The sequence below is a fragment of the Canis lupus genome, chromosome 16 (genome assembly GCF_011100685.1).
Source record: "Canis lupus familiaris isolate Mischka breed German Shepherd chromosome 16, alternate assembly UU_Cfam_GSD_1.0, whole genome shotgun sequence".
NCBI classification, from domain to species: Eukaryota; Metazoa; Chordata; class Mammalia; order Carnivora; family Canidae; genus Canis; species Canis lupus.
The window spans coordinates 13,523,569-13,544,198 of NC_049237.1; the positions used below are offsets into that span (position 1 = coordinate 13,523,569).

Genomic DNA, 20,630 nt, shown 5'->3' on the forward strand with positions numbered 1-20,630 from the left:
TCCCAACTTCCTTTGGTTAGAGATGTTAAATGTTCAATAATGCAAAAGGTTATTTCCTGGGAGTATACATGTTTCTGATGCTTGCAGAAAAGAGGATCAAGATTCCAATGGAAGTATAACCACAAAAATGAGCTGGGACCTAAGGAATCATCTAGCCCCACAGGTGACAACCTACAAGGCTTGGCCATTGAACTCTTAACTCTTAACTCTTAACTTCCTACTTTGCTGGTAACTCTTGGCTTTGGGATGATCCTTCCTTTCACGACTAGTTATCAGTGCTCATAGAGTCTTCTCATCCTGACACCTGACACAGCCCATCCAGGCAATAATCACATAACAGAGAAGTCTCCATAAAGGTCCCAATCCACACAACAGGAGTCCATATTCTCTTTCCGTTTACAGGTGCTGAACTGTTTACAGAGAACTGTAGTCATATTGCATGTGAAGCTTACAAACACTTTGAAGTGTAACACATTAATAGTTAAATTGCATAACGTGGTAGCAAATATTATACAGCATTACCATGTCATTTGTATGTTAAATAAAGTTACTGTGATATCTAAAGGAGATTCCACACATATTCAGGTGGCAAATGTCAAAGTGCCAGTACTTATAGCCTTAGAAAATGACCTAACACTAGTTGCAATCCTTCCCATAATTTTTCCAGCTATAAAATCTATTTACATTAAGTCTGTTCACTTTCAGATATGAAGAAGTCCAGTGTGGTCTAAGTTACATATTCAATCATATGTCCCATTCAAAGCCTCTCTCCTCTTCCAACTTTAGCTCTGTCCTAACACTATCTCTCCCTTCTTCTTTTTTTTTTAAAGAAATTATTTATTTATTCATGAGAGACACAGAGAAGCAGAGAGAGAAGTAGGCTCCATTCAGGGAGCCTGATGTGGCACTCAATTCCAGGAACTCAGGATCACGACCTGAACCAAAGGCAGATGCCCAACTGCTGAGCCATCCAGGCATCCCATTACCTCTCCCTTCAATGATTCTCACCTCCTGCTATTCACACTCTTGTGCAATCCCCACCCACACAAAATACCTCTGACTTCTATAAGGGTATTGCAGAAATGATGGCATATGACTTTCAAGGCTAGGGTATAAAAGATATTTTGGCTTTTGACATGTGCTTTTGACTTGCTTGCTCTCAGGATGCCAGCAATCATGTCTTCTTTTTTTTTTAAAGGATTTTATTCATCCATTCATGAAAGGCACACACACACACACACACACACACAGAGAGAGAGAGAGAGAGAGAGAGAGAGAGAGAGGCAGAGGGAAAAGCAGGCTCCATGCAGGGAGCCCGACATGGGACTCGATACTGGGTCTCTAGGATCATGCCCCGGGCCAAAGGCAGGCATTAGACTGCTGAGCCACCCGGGCTGCCCCAGCAATCATGTCTTAAACACACTCAATGGAGAGTTCCATGTAGTGAAGAACTGAGGTCTCCTGCCAACACCCAGCACCAACTCACCAGGCACATGAATGAGTCACCTAAGTAGCAGATTCTCCAGCCCCAGTCAAGCCTTCAGATGACTGCAGCCCCAACCAACATCTAGACTGAGCCAGTCAAACATCCACTTTATTTATTTGCTGCTTCTGGCTTCTTCAGGGTCAAATTAGATGAAGAAGGATCAGAGAAGATGGGACTAATTACTTACCTAATTGGTGCTATTGCAATTTGGCTGCCAGTGCATCCCAAAGACTGGTTCTCTTGTTAGGACTCAGGTTATGAGTTATTTAAGAGGCTCTACTCAGACCCTAACCTGGGCAACATACTGTTTGCCTCTGCTCTTAAAACACCATCCCCCCTCAGCAACTGCCCATGGTGGAGGAACTCACAGTCTCCTTTTGCTGAGATCCCCTCATGCTAGCAGGCTTCCTTTTGGGACAGCCTACTTATAAGATCACCACAAACCCAGTTATCACTTTTGACATCCATTTAACCATTTAACACATGTAAACTTGCAATGCAAGGTGGTGGTTATGTAGGCAGCTCCCCCATTGCCTTCTACTTTAGGAGAGAAGGAAGCACTGGTTTCTAGGCTCATGGATGCTCCCAGATTCCAGGACACACATATCAAGCTCTCCTAAGAACCTTCTCGCCAATCTATACACCAGGCTTCATTCATGCTGAATCTAATGAGTTTTTGCAGTTCATTATCAACCAGCAAGGGAGGGAAATGACCTTTTCCCCTTCTTGTAAAGACCCCCAATCTTTTGAAATTATATTGCTGAAGCTCTCTTCTTTTTTTTTTTTTTTTTTTTTTTTTTTTTTTTTTTTTTTTTTTTTTTTTTTTTTTGCTGAAGCTCTCTTCTATTGGCCTTAAGGCGAGTTAGTAATCCTTCCTTCTTGTGGCTTGGAATGTAGGAAAAGATCCTCAGAGACTATCTATCTCTATTGGAAGCTTGCATAACAGAACTTAGAACTACAGTCTGGTTTGCCTTCAGAAGAGGGTTGTACTCCTACAATAACGCCTATAATTTATTGCTCTTGCTCACTGGTTGGTATGTTAATTCAAATGTAAATGGAGTTGAGGAAGACACACATTGAACTTGGCATGTTTCAGGCAATTCATAGATATCACTATTACTGTTTTGTGTGAGGAGCCAGACTGCATAGTGGGTTCCTTTTACAAGAAGTATTGATTCAGTTTCAAAATGTAATAAAAATATATAAAATACAAAAATAAGATTTTGTCTTATAATCATGCTACCTTTATATGACAACTAGACTTTTTGTATTCTTGTTTTTTCCATGTTTGTCCTTTCCAACTTTGGAAAAGTACCTTTGGGAAAGGAAAATGCATAAAATTTTAAGTCAGACGAATCTGGATTCAAAATCTGTTCTCCCACTTGCTTATTAAATTAACCTCAGCTCTCTGAGCCTCTTGTTATTTCAAGACAATAATGTTTATTTTGAAAGATTTTTGTAAGTATAAAAGATGAGGTAAGTGCTTAGAATAGCATCTGGGAAAGAAGCACTCAACAATGTGCAGCTAGTACCAGTTATTGTCATTATGAACATATACAAAGTTTTTATACAGTTGAATTATAATGTACGTTGATTTTGAGTTCTAATTTTCTTATTTACCTAAACTTGTTTCAAAAGTATTTTCTGAGATGCCTGGGTGGCTCAGTGGTTGAGCATCTGCCTTTGGCTCAGGTAGAGATCCCAGGATCCTAGGATCAAGTCCTGCATCAGGCTCCTGCAAGGAGTCTGCTTCTCCCTCTGCTTATGTCTCTGCCTCTCTCTGTGTGTCTCTCATGAATAAATAAATAAAATCTTTTAAAAAACAATACAAAATGTTTTCCATGACAACCATATTTTTTGTTTTAATGACTAAAATATTCCAGCATATTGATATTTTATAATTCATATGCATTTCTCTATTCCTTAAAATTTAGGGTATTTTTAGCTTAACACTTTTTTATTTTTGGCAGTTTCAAATTATGTGCTATCAACCTCTTCATACATATAGTCCTTGTTTCTTATTTTAAGTTACTTTTCTGAGACAAAACTCCAGTTGTGGAATTACCAAAGTGGGTCAGAGTGCATGAATATTTTTATAGTTCTTGATATGTAATACCTACTGGAATATAGGGCACTGTTGAAATTATTTCTTTCCTGTGAGACCCTTCTGTTGGCTAGGCATTCTCTGGCTCAGTTGTACATTTAGCAGCAATAGCTGCCAAGGACAGAAAGCACCACAATTCCGTAATAGGTTCTGTCTGTATCTGAGGACAGGTTGGCCTTCAAGTATGATTGGAGATGTCAGATGCTATCACTGAATGGAGCTCCTTCCGGGGAAGATCTAAATTGAATTGATGCAGATACAATTTCTTGGTGTGGTTTCTGGCATGTGCCATGAATTGCCCTTGTGTACCTACAGGGAAGTAACAGTGAGGGAGAGGTAAGAGATTGGATTGGAGATGCAAGCAGGAATCAGATTGTGCAAGGCTTCCAGGCTTCTAGGCTTGATTTTATTCTGCACATATTATGGACGAATTGTGTCCCCCTCCAATTCGTATGTTGAAATTCTAGTTCTCAGTGTGACTATATTTAGAGATAGAGTCATTAGGAGGTAAGTAAGGGTGAATGAGGTCCAAGGGTAGGGCCCTAATCTACTAGGACTGCTGGTCTGCTGAGAATGAAAAGAGATCTCTTCCTCTCCATTTCCCTCCTCACATTACAGAGGAAAGGCCATGTGAGGATTTGGTGTGAAGGCAGCAATCTGCAAGCCAAGAGAGCTCTGGCCAGGAACTGGATCAGCCAGCACCTTGATCTGGGAATTCTAGCCTCCAGAACTGTGAGAAAATAAATTTCTGTTGTTTAACCACCCAGTCTATGGTACTTTATTATGGCAGCCGAGGCTGACTCATCCAGTGTGTCATAGTAAGTTATTGAAAGCTGTGAGCAAGAAAATGATGGGATCTGATGTGCAGCCAAGAAGCTGCTACCACTGAAGCAAAGCAGCAGATGAAATCAGAAAGGTGAAAGAGTTCTAAATTTATATAAGACCACATGGGACCAATGTAAGGAGGGTTTTGAGTAGAGAAATAATGGGACTTGACTCAATGGTTGAATAAATTATCCTAGTTAGAGGGCCCAGCAAGAAGAGAAGCAGATGCAGTGGCCATCAGGCAAGAAATGGTATGGTCTAGACCAGAGAAGTAGCAGATTTGGCACACCTACTCCATCCTCGGGGCTCAAATCCATCACCAGCCTTTTCTGCTGAGTGGCAAGTCCCATACTTGCACAAAATGAAAAGCAAGCTCCAATAGTACACTTTCAACATTTCGGTCATAACTGTATAGCCACTGCCTAGTGCCTAATGTGTATGAAATATTCAATAACTATTTGTTGAATGAATAAACTAGGAAAAAAACTAAAAAAATAGCCAGAAAATCATCACCACTGAGGAAAAGACTATGTTTAACCAATTATCTGACCCTGATAATGGTATAAATTCTTCTGGCAACATCTCAATTGTTGCCTTTAGATTCCTATAATATGCTCCTAGCTTCTCCTAATAACCAGCATGTCCTAGTGGTTAGTGTTTTGGTGTGGACACTTTGATTTCTAACCTGATGCCCAGACTTTTTTTTTTTTTTTAATAAATTTATTTTTTGGGATCCCTGGGTGGCGCAGCGGTTTAGCGCCTGCCTTTGGCCCGGGGCACGATCCTGGAGACCTGGAATCGAATCCCACATCCGGCTTCTGGTGCATAGAGCCTGCTTCTCCCTCTGCCTGTGTCTCTGCGTCTCTCTCTCTCTCGCTGTGACTATCACTAAAAAAAAAAAAAAGAAATTTTATTGGTGTTCAATTTACCAACATACAGAATAACACCCAGTGCTCATCCCATCAAGTGCCCCCCCTCAGTGCCCGTCACCCATTCACCCCCACCCCCCGCCCTCCTCCCCTTCCACCACCCCTAGTTCGTTTCCCAGAATTAGGAGTCTTTATGTTCTGTCTCCCTTTCTGATATTTCCCACACACTTCTTCTCCCTTCCCTTATATTCCCTTTCACTATTATTTATATTCCCCAAATGAATGAGAACATACCCTGTTTGTCCTTCTCTGATTTGCTTACTTCACTCAGCATAATACCCTCCAGTTCCATCCACTTCGAAGCAAATGGTGGGTATTTGTCGTTTCTAATGGCTGAGTAATATTCCATTGTATACATAAACCACATCTTCTTTATCCATTCATCTTTCGAAGGACACCGAGGCTCCTTCCACAGTTTGCTATTGTGGACATTGCTGCTAGAAACATCGGGGTGCAGGTGTCCCGGCGTTTCATTGCATCTGTATCTTTGGGGTAAATCCCCAGCAGTGCAATTGCTGGGTCATAGGGCAGGTCTATTTTTAACTGTTTGAGGAACCTCCACACAGTTTTCCAGAGTGGCTGCACCAGTTCACATTCCCACCAACAGTGTAAGAGGGTTCCCCTTTCTCCGCATCCTCTCCAACATTTGTGGTTTCCTGCCTTGTTAATGTTCCCCATTTTCACTGGTGTGGGGTGGTATCTCATTGTGGTTTTTTTTTTTTTTTAAATTTATTTATTCATAGAGACACAGCTAGAGAGAGAGGCAGAGACACAGGCAGAGGGAGAAGCAGGCTCCATGCAGGGAACCCAATGTGGGACTCGATCCCGGGTCTCCAGGATCACGCCTTTAGGCTGCAGGCGGCGCTAAACCGCTGCGCCACCGGGGCTGCCCCTCATTGTGGTTTTGATTTGTATTTCCCTGATTGATGCCCAGACTTTGTACCTGCATCTTGCAGTCTCCTCCAGCTAGCCAACATAATCAAAACAGGTCCCCAAATGGCCCATGATCCTTCTTACATTACTGACTTGACAAGCTATCTCTTTGCCTGAAACAACCTCTGCCCTACTAAGCCTTCTTAGTAAACCCACACTGACTCTTTTTTTTAAAGATTTTATTTATTTATTCATGAGACACAGAGAGAGATAGATAGAGAGAGAGAGATTGAGGCAGAGACACCAGAGGGAGAAGCAGGCCCCACACAGGTAGCCCAATGTGGGACCCGATCCTGGGACTCCAGGATCATGCCGTGGGCTGAAGGCAGGCACTAAACTGCTGAGCCACCTAGGGGTCCCCCACACTGACTCTTTAATTCCATTTATCTCCTACAGGAAGGTGGTTATTTTTTTAAATTTAAATTCAATTTGCCAACATATAGTGTAACACTCAGTGCTCATCCCATCAAGTGCTCTTCTTAGTGCCCATCATCCAGTCACCCCATCTCCCCATCCACCTCCCCTTCTGCAAGCCTTTGTTTCTTTCCCAGAAGTCTCTCATGGTTTGTCTCCCTCTCTTACTTTTTCCCTCTCAGTTCGACTCCTTTCCCTTATAGCTCCTTTCACCATTTCTTATATTCCACATATGAATGAAACCATATGATGATTGTCCTTCTCAAATTGACTTATTTCACTCAGCATAATACCCTCCAGTTCCATCCATGTTATATGTAAATGGTAGGTACTCATCCTTCCTGATGGCTGAGTAATATTCCATTGTATATATAGATATCTTCTTTATGCAGTCATCTGTCAATGGACATCAAGGCTCCTTCCACAGTTTGACTATTGTGGACATTGCTGCTATGAACATTGGGATGCAAGTGTCACGGCGTTTCACTACATCAGTCTCTTTGGAGTAAATACCCAGGAGTGCCATTGCTGGGTCATACGGTAGCTCTATTTTTAACTTCTTGAGGAACCTCCACACTGTTTTCCACAGTGGCTGTACCAGCTTGCATTCCTACCCAGAGTACATGAGGGTTCCCCTTTCTCCACATCCTGTCCAACATGTGTTGTCTCCTGTCTTGTTACTTTTAGCCATCCTCACTGATGTGAGGTGATATCTCATTGTGTTTTTTTTTTTTATAATACATTTCTTTTTTATTGGTGTCAATTTGCCAACATACAGAATAACACCCAGTGCTCATCCCGTCAAGTGCGACTCTCAGTGCCCATCACCCATTCACCCCCACCCCCCGCCCTCCTCCCCTTCCACCACCCCTAGTTCGTTTCCCAGAGTTAGGAGTCTTCATGTTCTGTCTCCCTTTCTGATATTTCCCACACATTTCTTCTCCCTTCCCTTATATTCCCTTTCACTATTATTTATATTCCCCAAATGAATGAGAACATATAATGTTTGTGCTTCTCCGATTGACTTAATTCACTCAGCATAATACCCTCCAGTTCCATCCACGTCAAAGCAAATGGTGGGTATTTGTCGTTTCTAATGGCTGAGGAATATTCCATTGTATACATAAACCACATCTTCTTTATCCATTCATCTTTCGATGGACACCGAGGCTCCTTCCACAGTTTGCTATCGTGGACATTGCTGCTAGAAACATCGGGGTGCAGGTGTCCCGGCGTTTCATTGCATCTGTATCTTTGGGGTCAATCCCCAGCAGTGCAATTGCTGGGTCGTAGGGCAGTCTATTATTAACTCTTTGAGGAACCTCCACACAGTTTTCCAGAGTGGCTGCACCAGTTCACATTCCCACCAACAGTGTGAGAGGGTTCCCTTTTCTGCGCATCCTCTCCAACATTTGTGGTTTCCTGCCTTGTTAATGTTCCCCATTCTCACTGGTGTGAGGTGGTATCTCATTGTGGTTTTGATCTGTATTTCCCTGATGGCAAGTGATGCAGAGCATTTTCTCATGTGCATGTTGGCCATGTCTATGTCTTCCTCTGTGAGATTTCTGTTCATGTCTTTTGCCCATTTCATGATTGGATTGTTTGTTTCTTTGGGTTGAGTTTAAGAAGTTCTTTATAGATCTTGGAAACTAGCCCTTTATCTGATAGGTCATTTGCAAACATCTTCTCCCATTCTGTAGGTTGTCTTTGAGTTTTGTTGACTGTATCCTTCGCTGTGCAAAAGCTTCTTATCTTGATGAAGTCCCAATAGTTCATTTTTGCTCTTGTTTCTTTTGCCTTCGTGGATGTATCTTGCAAGAACTTACTGTGGCCGAGTTCAAAAAGGGTGTTGCCCGTGTTCTCTAGGATTTTGATACAAGTTACTCAATTAGCCGCGCTGCGCGCCCGGCGGCGGAGCTCCGCCCCCCGTGGGCGGGGCTAACGCAGGCGGACCCAATTAGTCCGTCCGTCATTAACAAACGATCCCTTGACCTTCCTAGAGGAGCGCCACGCACAGCAAGGCCCAATCAGAGGCCGCGGCTGGGGCGGGGGCGGGGGCGGGGCTGGGCAAGCGCCTTCGCACCTCCCAGCCTCTCGCCGCGGCCGGCGGAGCCTCGCGGGCTTGGGCAGGCCCCGCCCCCTGGCCAGGCGCGGCGGCGATTGGGCGGCGCGCTCCTCGCCGGGGCCTCAGCTGCGGGGAGAGGGCGGGCGGGGGCGGGGGCGGGGCCTGAGGCTGAGGTGGGCCGGCGCTGGCGGGGTGGGCGGGGGCCGGAGAGAGCGGCGGGGACGCGAGGGCGGGCTGGGGCGCAGCCTTCCCGGGGCGAGCAACGTCCAGAGCCGGGGCCCGAGCTGCTGCCCTGCCTGCCCGCGCCCCGGCGCTACCTCATGCTGCCCGCGCCCGTGCTGGGCTCGGCCGAGACCCCGCCGCCCGTCCCCGCCCCCGGCTCGCCGGTCAGCGGCTCTTCGCCGTTCGCCACCCAAGGTGAGAGGCGGCCGAGGTGGGCGCGCGGGGGGGAGGGGAGCCCGGGGCGCCCGGGGAGCCCGAGGAGCCTGAGGAGCGGCCCCCCTCCGGGGCAGGAGGCGGGCGCCCGGGTGCGGCGCGACCCGCTGTCACGTCGCCGCCGCCGGGGGTGCGCGGCGGGGGAGGGGCGAGGAGGAGGGTCCGCGTCGGCGGCGGCGGCCGCGCGCCCCGCGAGCCACTTCCCCGGGCGCCGAGGGCTTGGCGGCGGCGGCTCCGCGTTCTCCTCCGGGGCTGGAGGAGCGCGCCCCGCACTCTGGAAACCTGGGCTGGAGCGGGCTGCGCCGCGTCGCTCGGCTGCTTGGCCCGCTGCGTCCGGCTCACTGCTCTGCCCTCTGCCTCCCCCGGAGCTTTGTCCCGGTCGGTGCGGCCCTCATCACCCGGTTCGGACCCACGTCATTTGAGCCGGGGGTGGTGGGCGGTGGGTGAAGACGAAGCGACGGGGACTTTTCTTCGGGGAGACGCGTGGCAGATCCGGATGCTGTTTTCTGTCCTGCACGTATGTTTCGGCTTCTTTGACGCGTCTCCCCGATTTCTCTCCCTTCTGCCGGGACGGAGGGACCCAGAGAGACGGTATGTGGTTGTGTGTGTGTGTGTGTTTGCATTGGAAGGTTTTCTTTCGCAACGGTAAAGGGTAAAGAGAAATAGAAGGGAGTGATTTTTTGGGGGGGGGGGGCGGGCGGCCCGCAGGATTTTCTTGTATTTTGTAGACGACAGCTGGGTAATGAGGACGTTGCTGTTCTCTTTGGTGGTGCATTTGTTACTGGGTAATGAGACTTTCGACAGGTCGTTCCCATTGCGAGCGTTAACAGGTTTGAGACCTTTAAAAAGTGAGTCAGAGTAAGCGCAGTAAGCATCCTAGGAGAATGAGGATTGTAAATTGCGACTTTGCGGATTCGGGAGCACCTACCTCCTTTTCAAAAATAGAGAGTAATTAGAAAGGGAATGATGCGTTTTTTTTTTTTTTTTTGAATGATTCGTTTTTGATGTATACTTTCAGAGGGTCTGGTTGATTAAGTTTGAGATAAAATGCTAATTAAGTAATTGAGCCTATGTTAAGGGGTATATGAAATCGGTGCTGTAGACAGACAGTAGTGTTAGACTCTGCATTTGATTCTGTGTTTGGAACAGTATCTGGCCTAGGGAGCCAGTTTTCCAGCGGTCTCTCAGTTTCTGCAGGTCGTGCCAGGGAGGTACTGTGACTGCCCTTTGTTTCTGTTTTTGAAAGATGTTTGTATAAGGATCAGCCTTGGAAGATAGAGATAGTGTCTTCCACCAGAGCAAAGAGCAGGCATGCGTGTGGTCCAGTGTGATGTCCACTGGAGTTAAAGACAGGCATGCTTAGTACCCACGATACAAGATTGGGGTGCTCTAAGCTTAGGTTTCCTCTGGTGTAACACAATCCATTGCCTGTGCAGGTGTCAGCTGGCCCTTTGACCTTGCCTGGTGGGAACTGGGGTTCCGGGAAGGAGAGCAAAAATGTCGATGCTTCGGTTTATGTTAGCTTTGGCCTACGTTATTATTGTGAGTAGCTAATAAAGGTCCCTGGTCTCTCACCCATGAGTCTGCCTTCTACCATGGTAAGCTAGCTTGCAAATAGGCTGAAGTCTCCGATCTTTCACTCTTGTTTTCTCTCATGTGGCCCACCTGTTGGAAATTCAGTACAGGTGAAACAAATCTTAGTTCTTAATGTTTAGACACAGTCTGAGGTCTCTTTTATTTGAATTTTAATGGGTTAAATAGGCTAGTAGCCAATCGGGATCTGAATTTTGCCTAATTCTAGAATTAAGGTTTATCGTGTGCCTGGCCATGACATGGGGAATAAAAGCTCCGAAACTAAACTCTGAGACAGGTTTTAAGTTCCAGATTTCTCAAAATGTTCTATGCGATTCTAGTCTAAATATGTTTTATCTTGGTGTTTGTATTACCAGCAAGAATTCAAGAAAGCATATAAATTGGAAGGTAATGGTTTTGTTTTTATGCTGAGAAAGAGTCTCTAACAAATGATTCTTTAAATACACTGTTAAAAAGAGGGTCATTTTCTATAAATTAAAAATACTACCTATCCTGTATCTTATTAACTTAAATATGTTCTTCCTTCCTCTCTCTCCTTGTGAACTTACTCCAATACTAGCTGAGATAAAACTTTAGCCAGCACATTTCATAAATAAATAGGGTTCATTTCATCATCTCTGTTCTTCATTCTCCTAATGAACTTGTGGGTACAGTCCTCATGGATCAAACTCTATAATACCTACAGGAGCTAAGCTAGTTATATGAGTTGGAGAACTATGAGTTGGAGGTTAGGAGTGAAAGGGAGGCAGGCAGCAAACTCAGCTCTTGCAGATTGTCATGTAAGAGAAGAGAGGGCCAGTATTTTTTTGTTTGTTTGTTTTAAAGATTTTATTTACTTATTCATGAGAGAAACAGAGAGGCAGAGACACAGGCAGAGGGAGAAGCAGGCTCCCTGCAGGGAGCCAGATGTGGGACTCTATCCCAGGACTTGGATCATGACCTGAGCCAAAGGCAGATGCTCCATCGCTGAGCCACCCAGGTGCCCTCAGAGGGCCAGTATTGAAGGGTATATATATATATATATACACCCTTCAATATATATATTCCTATATATTGAATATCCTATATATTGAAGGATGTATATATATACACAAATATATACTATACTATATATATATAGTATTTCTTTTAATGAGAAGTCTGAAGCCCAGATTTTTGTGTGAGCTTTCTCTAGTATTAGATAATGGCAAGTAAATAAAAACACACACACACACACACACACACAGGCCCATTCTTTAGGCCAAACAAAACAAGTTTTGTTGAGGCCACAATCATGTTGCAGTTATACTCGTCCCTTTTAGATAGTGGTTTTCAAATTTTAGCTCTACTAGAGGCACTGGTATACTTATTAGACTTTTAGAGGTATCTGGATGGCTCATTTGGTTAAGTGTTGTCTACCTTCTGCTCAGGTCGTTATCTCACAATCCTGGGATCCTAGGATCAGAGCCCCAAAGGCAGGCTCCCTGCTGAGCAGGGAACCTACTTTTCCCTCTCCCTCTGCCTCTCCTCCCTGCTCATTCTCTCTCAAATAAAGAAATAAAATCTTAAAAAAAAAAAATAGATTTCTAGGCCTAGCCCTCCAGAGAGCCCAACTTGGCATAGTTTTAGAATTCTAGAGTATAATATTAAATTCTAGTGTTTCATTAGCTCAAGCCATGTTATATTCCAAAACAAAATTGATCATAGGAGGATTCCTTAGGAAATTAAGACCAAAATTCAGGGTATAGAATAATAGTTTTCAGCATTATCAAACCTGATATTTCTATAAACCATTTTTGGTGTTCTCTGTTACCCTAATTGGAATTCATAGAAAATAAATCTTCTGAAATGTTTTATGCAAAAGAAATAAAGCTAGTTTATAATGAAAAAGAATGTATTATAATTTATAAATGCTCAGATACAATTACAGTAACTACCAAGACCCCATGAGAACATGGGTCAAAACTGTCCTTTGATAAGGCTGCCTGCCAGTTGGAAGGAATGAGGATGAGTGACCACATGCTAAAGTTGGATGAGCTACCTCAGGTATGACTGCCATTTTCTTAGTGTGCAGTTATATCCAGGAAAGAGGGAAGGACGTAGAAAACAGATTTTCTTTAGGTACATTATAGGTACCTGAAGTCAGAAAACAAACTGGTCTTAGAGAAATGGTACAACATTGTACAATATTTTGTAGTGTATTCAGCAAAAGAGTAGCAAACTCTAAGCTGTTTTTACAAGAGTATTGAGCATACCCTTGAAAAGGGTCACATTATTTATCCAGGGAAGAGTAAAAAATAAGAACCCATCAATTTTTTGTAGACTTCTTTACTAACTGGCAGTCTGTAAGATGTAACTGTCGATTTTGGGATTTGATTGCTTTGGGTTCTTGGTGAGAAGTGTAAATCACCTTGTGAGTACAAGATACAATGTCAAAGAATTAATAGTATTTAAGATTGATCCATATTGTCTACCAGTTTTATATAAAACAGTTCTATATACAATATTCACCTTGTTAATGGAAATCATACTGTTGTTTTCAATTTGTGGCTATTAGGAATAAAACTGTTATAAATATTTGTAGACAAGTGTTTATGTAGTATGTTATTTCCTTGGGTAAATACTAAAAATGGGAATTTCTTCTTTGTGTCATAAATGTATATTTATACTGGTTGTACTGTTTTGCATTCCCTCCAGCGATGTATGAGAGTTCCAGTTGGTTCATAATCTTTGCCAGTTTGGGTGTCGTTAGTCTTTAATTTTAGTCATTCTAGGATGTGCAAAGGGGAGTCTCATGGTTTTAATTTTCATTTCCCCGATGAATAACGATGAGAGTCTTTTCTTGTGCTTATTAGCTATTATAGCTTTTTGGTATAATTTCAGTTTGTCTTTTGCAGATTTTTAAAGTTAAGTAATTGGTTACGTTATTGATAAGTAAATATTCTTTATATACGTTCTATATCCTGGTCCTTTGTTAGATACAGTTTTATACATATTTAACTCCTATAGCTTGCCCGTTCATTCTTTTCTTTTCTCTTTTCTTTTCTTTTCTTTTCTTTTCTTTTCTTTTCTTTTCTTTTCTTTTCTTTTCTTTTCTTTTCTTTTCTTTTCTTTTCTTTTCTTTTCTTTTCTTTTCTTCTTTCTTTCCCCGTTCATTTTCTTAATGGTGTCTTTTGAAGAGCTGAAGTTTTATTTTTATTTTATTTTTTTATTTTATTTTATTTTATTTTATTTTATTTTATTTTATTTTATTATTTTATTTTATTTTATTTTATTTTATTTTATTTTATTTTATATTTTATTTTATTTTATTTATGATAGTCACAGAGAGAGAGAGAGAGAGGCAGAGACACGGGCAGAGGGAGAAGCAGGCTCCATGCACCGGGAGCCCGACGTGGGATTCGATCCCGGGTCTCCAGCATCGCCTCCTGGGCCAAAGGCAGGCGCCAAACCGCTGTGCCACCCAGGGATCCCAGAGCTGAAGTTTTAAATTTTGATTGCCTGATTTTATCCATTTTTTCTTTTATACTTAGTAATTTTTGCGTTTTTTTTTTTTTTTAAGATTTGTTTAATTTATTCATTCATGAGAGAAAGAGAGAGAGAGAGGCAGGCAGGCAGAGACACAGGCAGAGGAAGAAGCAGGCTCCATGCAGGTAGCCAGACGTGGGACTTGATCCCAAACCCCCAGGATCACGCCCCGGGCCCAAGGCAGGCGCTGAACCGCTGAGCTACCCAGGGATCCTCGTGTGTGTGTGTGTGTGTGTGTGTGTGTGTGTGTGTGTGTGTTTGTGTTTGTGTGTTTAAATATTTTATTTATTTATTCATGAGAGACACAGAGAGAGGCAGAGACACAGGCAGAGGGAGAAGTGGGCTCCATGCAGGGAGCCCGATGTGGGACTCGACCCCGGGACTCCAGGATCACACCCTGGGCGGAAGGCAGGCGCTACACCGCTGAGCCACCCAGGTGTCCCAGATCTCTAGATTTTTGTCTGATTTTTCTTAGAGATCTCACCAAGTTAAACTATCAACCTACTTGCATGAGCCCTACATTTCTTCCTAAAACCTTGACCCCTTTTTCAAATTTACTCCTGTATTTTCAAGTACATAGTAGACCAGTAGTCTCCAAAATGGGATATATGTGTCCCACATTACGAGGTAACATAATTTATTGAGTTGAGGGGAAAACATTAGAATTTAAGTTAAAGTACTTTGATAAGTAGATTGTCATTAATAAGCATTTCAAATGGCTGCATTTCACATATTGTATACAAAGCATTCTAAGAGTGGGGGAATTGAGGCTGCTGTAAGTCTAAAAGTTACTTTATCTGAGTTAGGAATATGTGTTCACTTGTCACCTGTAGTACCAAGGATTACATGCCTTAGGAAGTGGAATGCATATTAATCCCCATTTGCCCTCTTAAATTAAGTAGTTCCTTGTGCTGCACAACCTGTCAAACTGTACACAGCTGCAAGGGAAGTAATAGGATTTCTATACTGCAGACCCTATTGTGACACTCCCCCCTCCAATCCACCCCTAGCTTGCTCGTGCATACACATACATACGTATTGTAATACAATTTACATGTTCTTGGATAAGTTGGCTTATGGGTTGTAGACTCTGATTTTAACTAAAATGACTGAAAAATTGAAGATCATGGTAGGCCATTATCAGGACCCGGACATAAAGCCCTGGGATCTCAGTTCCTAGGGAATTCCCATATGGAAGCCACTCATGAAAGCGCCTCAGTTTCAGCAGCCTGGAGAGTCCCTTAGTTATAGGTTGTAGGGTATGTGTAATAATTATAAAAAGTGATCCTTAACTCCAATTAATAGCATAGAGAGTTGTATTTAAGTCTGTCATCAAGGTTGGATGCTAATAGCTCAGCTCCTCCCAAGTTTAGGAAAATATGGAAAGCTCCTCAGGGCTCTTCATATCTGATGACTTCTTTAGTGTTATGTAGAGGGATAGATACTTGTCATTTCCTGGCACCTGAATATGCAGTCAGTGGTAGATTAGCCAGCAAGATCTCTATTCTATGGAAAGCTGTAATTGTTGCTGTTCCATTGTTTATTTTATCAGGTATATGGAGTTGATGGAGTCTCGATTTTCCAACCAGCCCTAAATTATTTGAATCTTTGAAGTCTCAATTTTTTTTTTAGCTATGATAAAGATAATACTAATTTGTAAGCTAACAGCATTAGAGTGGTAGAACTGATACTTCATAGGCTCTTTATCAGTCTTATTGTGAGGTTAACATAGGTGATTTTCTAACCAAATCTAATAAGTGCCTAAAAGTTTCAAAATTACCAAAAACCCTCTTTGAAATTGACATCCTCTGAATTAATGATGAACTATGCCTTAAATGTATATTACATCTTGGACCATTAGAGGATAGTGGTATGAAGCTATCATGACTAGCAAAACATTTAAAAATATTTTGCCCTGATTTTGTTCTTTCAGAATGTCTTGTATATGTGATTTTTTATATACAGGGTACTGTAGTACTATAGTATATACGCATAATATATACATAGGTGCATATTTAAACACCTGTGTTTAAAACAACATGTGAACATAAGTGTCAGCTGAATTGCCTCAGTGTTTTTCCGTGTTTACCTTGTCTTTCAAAAATGGTTTTCATATCCTCTTCTAAGTTGTAAAAATACAGGATTCTTCAAAGAACTTTGTTCTTTTTTTTTTTTTTTTTAAGATTTTATTTATTTAGTCATGAGAAACAGAGAGGAGAGAGAGACAGAGGCACAGGCAGAGGGAGAAGCAGGCTCCATGCAGGGAGCCTGACGTGGGACTCGATCCCAGGTCTCCAGGATCATGCCCTGGGCTGAGGGCGGCACTAAACTGCTGAGCCACCTGGGCTGCCCAAAGAACTTTCTTCTAATTTCTTCTAAAACACGTTGTCCATAGGTACTCTGGTCACAATACAATAAATTTATTTATTTATTTTTATTTTTATTTAAAACATTTTTTTTTATTTACTCATGAAAGACAGGCAGAGACACAGGCAGAGACACAGGCAGAGGGAGAAGCAGGCTCTATGCAAGGAGCCTGATGTGGGACTCAATCCGGCGACTCCAGGATCACCCCCTGGGCCGAAGGTGGCGCTAAACCCCTGAGCCACCCCGGCTGCCCTACAGTAAATTTAAAAGTGGGACTCCTGGGTGGCTCAGCGGTTTAGCGCCACCTTTGGCCCAAGGGAGCTGTACTGGAGACCCGGGATCCAGTCCCATGTCAGGCCTTCCTGCATGGAGCCTGCTTCTCCATCTGCCTTTGTCTCTGCCTCTCTCTCTCTCTCTCTCTCTCTCTCTCTCTCTGTCGGTCTCTCACGAATAAATAAAATCTTAAAAAAAAAATCCCAATAAATTTAAAAGAAAAATGTCATATATAGTAATTGGGATTTATAACTACTGGAAGATCTTTATTTTATCTTCCTTATGAATGAATAGTCTTTCTGGGATCTCTTGACCGTCTGTATTCAACATTAAGGATAACCAGGAGAAGAGCCTATAGCACATGACATTAGTATCTGCCTTTTGTACTGGTGCATGTTGATTTATATTTCTTCTGTTCCTCATCTTCTAGATTTGACTTGTGTGTCACATGCCTTAACTTGCTTTTACTAACCTCAGCTCATTTCCCCACCCATCTTTTGGTATTAAGGCTTCCATTCCGTTTCTCTGACCCTTCCTTTTTGGTGTCCTGTTGTCCTCCCTCTGTTTCTTTCTCTTCTACTCTAGAGATTAGAGTGAGGAGATCACCTAGCACAAGGCCTTAGGTATTCGGATATGTTACGGGTGTGTAGGATGGAAACCTAGAAAGGACACTGAGAAGAGGTGGGAGAAATTCAGGAAAATGTAGTGTCATGGAAGCCAAGCAAAGAAAGTATTAACAAAGTGGTAGTTCACGGTGTCGCATTCACTCAAGTTCAAATAAGAGAGGCCAAAAACATTTTAGTGTTAGAAACATGACAGTCATGCAAAGCATATTTTGATGGAGAAGTAGTAGGGGAAACTCTGTTGGGGTTATACAATGGGTAGAAGTAAAGAGATGTGGATAGTTAAGACAACTCTAGAGAAATTTAAAGGAATTATGCAGTAGTTGGAGAGAGAAATGGAGTTATTGTTTATCGCCTTTTTGTAAATGGGAAAGGCTTAAGCATCTTTGTTATATGAAAGAAGAGTTCAATCAAACGAGCTATCAAATATACCAAAGAAGGGATTTGTGAGGTGTTCTGAGAAAGCAGGATTGATTGACCCAAGGCATAGATGGAAAGATTGGTGACTTTGAATAGAAGGAGAGACATTTTGTTACGAACAGGAGAGAAGGTAAGAGTAGGTATACATACACACACACACACACAGAGAGGGTTTGTCTACATGTGTGCAAAGTGGATTGCATTTCCCAGTAAAATGTAGTATGACCGCAGATCTTGTTGAGGCCCACTTGCTACTGGAGATCGTACATTTATAGTGATACCTGTCTGCCTTACAGTGCCACTCAGCACTCTCTGAAAAAAAGCAAAGTATTTTAGGGAGTGCTATTCAAAATGTGGTCCAGAAACTTCTAATAGGGTCTGAAATGAGATCGTTTGCCACAGGAAAGTATGAGGGAGCAGGGACAGCCTGGTTCCTGAGATTCTTAGAAATATTCAGGAAGCGAACAGAGCCCCACACTGAAAAGAAATTGCTGCAAATAAAAGTTGATGAGAGTAGGAACTTAAGGGTAAAGAGGAGAAAAGACACAGATACATGTGGGAGGGGGCACTGGAGGAGGCAGATCTCAGAAAGTATTAGGGAAGTGGTCACACTTAAGTACCTTAGGTTTGAATACTTTGTGGTAACCATATAAGAGGAAACCTTTGAACTCTGAATCTAGGAAAGCTATCTCAGTCTGTTTACAAATCTTACATAGGAAACTTAAAAGTATAGGAAAAGCCATCCAACTATAATAAGATTTATAGAAGGTATTGTAATTTTATGTCATTGGAAGATAGTATAAGAAAAAGGACAGTAGTCCTCTGAATAACAGATCTAAAGAAGTGAAGATAGCAGTATACTTTGTCTTAAAGCACAGATATAATTTCTACAAAATAAGCTGGAAAAATAAAACAGTATGTTATGAAAAAACAAAATAAACTGAATTAGAAAAGTTTGTAAATGAGCTCCTATGTTATAGGAGATCATGAAAAACTGACAAGACTTGAGGAATGAATGAGAAATATTTCAGAAATGAAGATAAACCAGAAAGTTCTTGAATGAGCAGACACTCTAGAAAGTACCACAAAAGAAAGAAATGATGGAAAAAGACAAGTGAAAACAAATCAAGTAAAGAGCTGAAAGAAATTCATAAAGTGACAAGAAGATCTTATATGCATGTGCAATAAGTATATGGACATTAATAAAAGTGCCCGGACTGACAAAAGAACAGGAAAAAAACAAAAACAAGAAAATGCTGTTAAAAGATGAACATCTGTATTATAAGGGTTCATCATGTGCTTAGGAAAATTGAAACAACAGCCACCACTGAAATGTGTTCTAGGGCTTTTAAAGAAAAAAAAAAAAAAACTTTGGGCACCTACACAAAAAGACTACATCACTTAGGTGGAAAGAATGCCAGATTATCATTAGACTCTCCAGCATTAGTACTTAAATCTGGAAGACTGGAGTAAAGATTTTTAAGATTTTTCATAGAAAAAAAATGTGAATTGAGGCACACATCCAGCCAACTGATGTTTAAGCATAAAGACCACATATAAGAACTTAAAAGTATTGTTCCTATGAGCCCTTCCTAAGGATACTAGATTTTGTTGCATTTTCTCACTTTGGTATGCTTGGTGATATATATATATATATATATATATATTTATTTATTTGGGAGCAGTGTAGACATGACCCTTAGCCCCAAACATAGATTCTCTTTTTTAAAAGGTTATTTATTTTTTAGCTTTACTGAGATAAGATTAACATACAGTAAGCTGCACATATTTAAATGTACTGTTTGATGAGTTTTGATATATGCAAGGATAATCCCCTATAACTGCAGTATAATTAAATTAAGAGAATTTGACATTAGTACAGTGCTATTATCTAATTACATGATCTATATTCAAATTTTGTCAGTTGTCACAATAATGTCCTTCACAGCAGCTTTTTCACCCCCTTTGATGGTGGGGGAAATCCAGGACACAGATTGCCAGCACGTACTATGGAATAGATTTGTGGACAAGTTCCAGAGGGTGAATTTCCAGCAAATCCCACTGGTACAGCACCAAAGTGTGAGTGATGGCTGTTACCTTTTCTAACAAGGTCTGACTATTGAGCTCTGAAGGGAAAATTCTTCCTTGGGTACTCTGTCCTAGCCTTAGCAGTAGTGGCTATTTTGTATCATATTTATCACATCTGCTGCTGTTATATTCTTGAGCACTGTCTCAACTTCTTACTGGCCACTCCTAGTTATCCCAGTTCCTTGAGGTAGTTAATAATTATTTCTGTCAAATGTTGTTTTTCCAAACTTAATGTTTGATTTCTCTCCTTATTCATCATTTTTGGCAAAAGTAATGCGTCCCCTTCAGTGCTTTACATTAGGAAACCATGATGTCCTCTTGTCCCATTGCTGTTGTTTGGCTTTCATCACTAGTTTGAACTGCCAGATTTCTCCAGTTTCCCCCCTTTGTAATTAATAACTTCCTGTGAGATACTTTGGGTCTCTGTCATTGTTCTGTTCCCCAAAACTGTAGATAGCATCCACTGCTGATTCTTCCCTTCATCATTTATTATTGTGATGTTGCAAAATGGTGATTTTTCTGTCACTCTCAGCTTATTAGCTGATACTGTACTGTATGAATGAGAGTT

The 20,630-nt window shown here is 41.9% G+C and overlaps 1 protein-coding gene across 2 annotated transcripts in view; it reads left to right on the plus strand.

Annotated features, from left to right (window-relative positions):
• The window catches only part of PGBD2 (piggyBac transposable element derived 2), an 85,828-nt gene that overhangs the window by 34,445 nt on the left and 30,753 nt on the right, over window positions 1-20,630 (plus strand). The window contains exon 4 of one of the 2 annotated variants that reach the window (XR_005371285.1): window positions 4,209-4,353. The exons of the other annotated variant lie outside the window; for it this stretch is intronic. The gene's annotated coding sequence lies outside the window, so the exon portion shown is untranslated. Of the gene's footprint in view, window positions 1-4,208; window positions 4,354-20,630 lie in introns of those variants that run through there. 2 annotated transcript variants of the gene reach the window in all.